Below are 5047 nucleotides of genomic sequence, written 5' to 3' on the forward strand. Positions count from 1 at the left end.
GACTCCTTCGTGTATCACCTGGTTAACTATATGGGTGACTGGGCTATAGCCGACACTGCTAGATATTTTAATCATCTCTGCAGTAATTCCTGATGGGCCTGGGGCTTTCCCTGTCTTCATGCTTCTAATTGCCTTAACTACCAAGGAACTGTCAACTCGGATAGCTTGTCTCTCTGTTGGATCGACATTCGACAGACTCTCTTTATCCCATTCATTTTCTTTATTCAGCAACCTTTCATAGTGGTGTCTCCAAACCTCTCTCTTTGCATCCTCATTTAGCGCAAGTGAACCATCATCCATGCGAACACATTTCTGTCCTACCACATCACGATTTTCTCTCACACTCTGTCTTGCAACACGAAATACCTCAAGTCTTTCTTCCTCATGGCTCAGAACATTGTTAAATTTTTTCTTATCTGCTTCCACTCTGGCTAAATACACCTGCCTCCTAGCTTCCCTTCTTGCAGTCTGATACAATTCCCTGCTACCACCATTCTTCCAGTGCTTCCAAGCCTGTTTCTTTTGTCTAAGAGCCCTGTCAACTATATTGTTCCACCACCACGTTATTTTGGGTCTTGAGGGTACTTTGCACCAACCACAGATCTGGTCAGTGGCTCTCAGCAGGTTGTCCCTTAGAGACCTCCAGTTGTCTTCTGCCCCATGTGAAGCTATATCCCCTTCTATTTCGTCAAAGTCTTCAAGTAATATGTCTCTAAATCTCTGTCCATTTGTAGGATCTTTAAGCTTCCAGATCCTTCTTCTCCATGTTGGTCGTCTTCTGGTCGTCCTCTTAGTCCTGATCTTAAAGTCACTAACTACCAGTCTATGTTGTGGGGTACATTCTTCGCCTGGGAAGGTTAAATATATATATATAAACAATTGCAGTGTGGAAGGTGTTTATAAGCACAAAGTTTTGTCAGTGAAGAGGTTGTGGTTTCAAAGCGACGAAAATATTTTGACAAATTAAATTTAAATGTTGAAGTGAATCTAACGGTTTTTGTGTGTTTCTTAAATGGTTTATAAATACCTTCCACACTGCAATTGTTTTCGCTCCAGCACATGAACTCAGATCAAGTCACTCACTATGCAAGTATATCACCGTAATATATATATATAAATTAGAGAAAAACCACTATTATGTAATTCAAACAATGATAGATGTAAATCATACCATATAGAAAAAATAAAATATGTGATAAAACATTTACCAAGATCACAATAAAGTACATAATAATAAATAAACAAACAGTATATAAATAGTAAATAGACTACATATATTTTGTGGCCATATCTTCAATTTAAATTACAATTAAATTTAAATTTAATCGGAGCATTAAGTGTGGTTGCTTTGTGAAATAATTTGTAATGTAAAATATTATAGTATATGTAATGAAAAGTTTTAATTTCTTTTGTACTATTGAATTGAATAATAATAATAAGTACTTTCGTTATTCCCTTAATATTCGAAATATTAGATCTGGGCTATGTTATATGTTTTAATTTAAAATTTTTTAGTTCATAAAATATCTTTGAAAAAATAAGTATACATTTTATTTAAAAAATAATGGTGAAATTCATATGATTATTGATTAAAAAAATATGTATTTCTAATTTTTTTTATTTTAATTATAATTTAAGATACATACATTTATTTAATTATTATTATTATAATAATTATTATATGTGAACTAAAATCTAAAATATTATTCATGGTTGTTTTGTGAAATAGTTTGTAACGTAAAATATTACAGTATAGGTAGTGAAAAGTTTTTTCTTTTTTTCTTTATATACTATTGAATTTAATAATAATAATAAGTACTTTGTTTATTGTATCAATGAGCGAAATATTACTTCTAGACATAAATTAATTTACTTATATAATAAGTTTAAATTATTTGTGAGTATATTTTTGAAATATATACAAAATACTATTGCAGGGTTGTGGCTGCAGCATTGTTGATATAAGATATATTGTAAGTCTACACATGTTTGTGTAGGGTTTAGTACATAGTTAGAATCGTATCAAATTAGATGTTTATTTAATTAGTAAATAAATATATAATTTAATTAATTAATGAATATAGATTAAATTATAGTAATTTAGCTTAACTTAAGTATATGATGTATTTTAAGTATTTTTATTTTAATTAATTGGACTCATATATTTTTCCAGTAAAGATATACTATATCTTGTTTAGATTATTCTCAAAGTTAAAATATATATCTTCACAGATAAATTACATATTTCTATCTATTTACCCTATTTTTTCATGTTAGGTTTTTAATACTGCAGACTACCTTTCTATGACACTCTACTGCAGACTACCTCGTTGACGAACGACAGAGACCTTATCTTTGTGGCTGGTGACTTCAATGGTCATGTTGGACGACATGCTAGGGGCTTCCATGGCGTACATGGAGGCTATGGCTATGGCTCCCGCAACGAGGGGGGAACCAGGCTGCTGCAGTTCTGCGATGCAAATAATCTTATGATTTGCAACACTAACTTCAGGAAACCTACCAGCCACCTAGTCACTTACCGATCGGGCCAACATACCAGCCAAATTGACTACATCCTTGCAAGGCAAAGGGAGAGATGGCTGCTTATAAATGCCAAAACCTTCCCAGGTGAAGAATGTACCCCACAACATAGACTGGTAGTTAGTGACTTTAGGATCAGGACTAGGAGGACAACCAGAAGACGACCATATGGAGAAGAAGGATCTGGAAGCTTAAAGATCCTGCAAATGGACAGAGATTTAGGGACATATTACTTGAAAACTTTGACGAAGTAGAAGGGGATAGAGCATCACAGGGGGTAGAAGACAGCTGGACGTTTCTAAGGGACAACCTGCTGAGAGCCACTGACCAGATCTGTGGCTGGTGCAAAGTCCCCTCTGACCTAGAATAACGTGGTGGTGGAACAATATTGTAGACAGGCTATTAGAGAAAAGAGACAGGCTTGGAAGGTCTGGAAAAATGGGGGTAGCAGGGAATTGTATCAGACTGCCAAAAGAGAAGCTAGGAGACAGGTTTATTTAGCCAGAGGAGAAGCAGATAAGAAATAATTTACCAATGTTCTGCACCGTGAGGACCAAAGAGTGGAGGTGTTTCGTGTTGCAAGACAGTGTGTGAGAGAGAATCGTGATGTGGTAGGAGAGAAGTGTGTTCGCATGGAAGATGGTTCACTTGCGCTAAATGAGGATGCAAAGAGAGAGGTTTGGAGATGCCACTATGAAAGGTTGCTGAATAAAGAAAATGAATGGATAAAGAGAGTCTGCCGAATGTTGACCCACAGAGGGACCAGCTATCCGAGTTGATAGTTCCGTGGTAGCTAAGGCAATTAGAAGCATGAAGACAGGGAAAGCCCCAGGCCCATCAGGAATCACTGCAGAGATGCTCAAAATGTCTGGTAGTGTCGGCTATAGCCTAGTCACCCGTATAGTTAATCAGGTGATACACAAAGGAGTCATACCCAATGACTGGTGTAGCAGCATAATAGTCAACTGCTACAAAGGTAAAGGTGACGCCCTAGATACAAATAACTACAGAGGTATCAAGCTGTTGGATCAGGTGATGAAGGTTACGGAGAAGGTCATAGCCCAACTAATTAGAGAGAGAGTTAGTTTAGATGAGATGCAGTTTGGGTTTGTGCCAGGGAAAAGTACTACTGATGCTATATTCCTGGTAAGGCAGCTGCAGGAGAAATACCTAGCCAAAGATAAGCCCCTGTACCTGGCTTTTGTTGACATGGAAAAAGCCTTCAACAGGGTCCCCCGATCCCTTATCTGGTGGTCAATGAGGAAACTAGGGATAGATGAATGGTTAGTGAGAGCTGTGCGGGCCATGTATAGGGACGCTGCTAGTAGGGTGAGGGTTGGAAACGAGTACAGTGAAGAATTCCGGGTAGAGGTAGGGGTCCACCAAGGCTCAGTACTCAGCCCCCTCCTATTTATCATAGTCCTCCAGGCAATAACGGAGGAATTCAAGACAGGATGCCTTTGGGAGCTCCTCTATGCTGATGACCTTGCTCTAATTACTGAGTCGCTATCAGAACTGGAGAAGTTTCAGGTGTGGAAACAAGGATTAGAATCGAAGGGCCTCAGAGTCAATCTAGCTAAAACCAAAGTCGTAATCAGTTGGAAGGTAGACAAATCACAAACGCCTTCAGGTAGATGGCCCTGCTCGATCTGTAGAAAAGGTGTAGGTAGAAACTCTATAAGATGCACCAAGTGTAAGCTATGGACACATAAGAGGTGCAGCAATGTCAAAGGAAGGCTAACTAGGAAGATGGTTTTTGTATGTGGCAGATGCTCAGGAACAATAAACACTGAAAATGCTCTGAGACCAACTTCCGTCACTTTCCAGGGAGAAAACTAGAAATAGTTGATAGCTTCCGTTACCTAGGTGACCAAGTCAGCAGCGGGGGCGGGTGTGCTGAAAGTGTAACTGCTAGAGTAAGAATAGCTTGGGCAAAGTTCAGAGAGCTCTTACCTCTGCTGGTGACAAAAGGCCTCTCGCACAGAGTGAAAGGCAGACTGTATGATGCGTGTGTACGAACAGCCATGCTACATGGAAGTGAAACATGGGCTATGACTGCTGAGGATATGCGTAAGCTTGCAAGAAATGAGCCAGTATGCTCCGATGGATGTGTAATGTCAGTACTCATACTCGGCAGAGTGTAAGTTCCTTGAGAGAAAAGCTGGACCTAAGAAGCATCAGTTGTGGTGTGCAAGAGAGACGTTTGTGCTGGTATGGTCATGTGGCGAGAATGGATGAAGATAGTTGTGTGAAAAAGTGCCACACCCTAGCTGTTGAGGGAACCTGCGGAAGAGGCAGACCCAGGAAAACCTGTGACAAGGTGGTGAAACACGACCTTCGAACTTTAGGTCTCACTGAGGAAATGACTAGAGACCGAGACCTCTGGAAGTGTGCTGTGCATGAGAAGACCCGGCAGGACAAGTGAGTCCATAACCTGTGGCCTTCTACATGGGATGGAGCCAGCCTACGTATGCATACCTTCCCTTCTTGGGACACAAAACTCTAC

Source organism: Octopus sinensis, unplaced genomic scaffold, assembly GCF_006345805.1.
Source record: "Octopus sinensis unplaced genomic scaffold, ASM634580v1 Contig12988, whole genome shotgun sequence".
In the NCBI taxonomy this organism is placed as follows: Eukaryota; Metazoa; Mollusca; class Cephalopoda; order Octopoda; family Octopodidae; genus Octopus; species Octopus sinensis.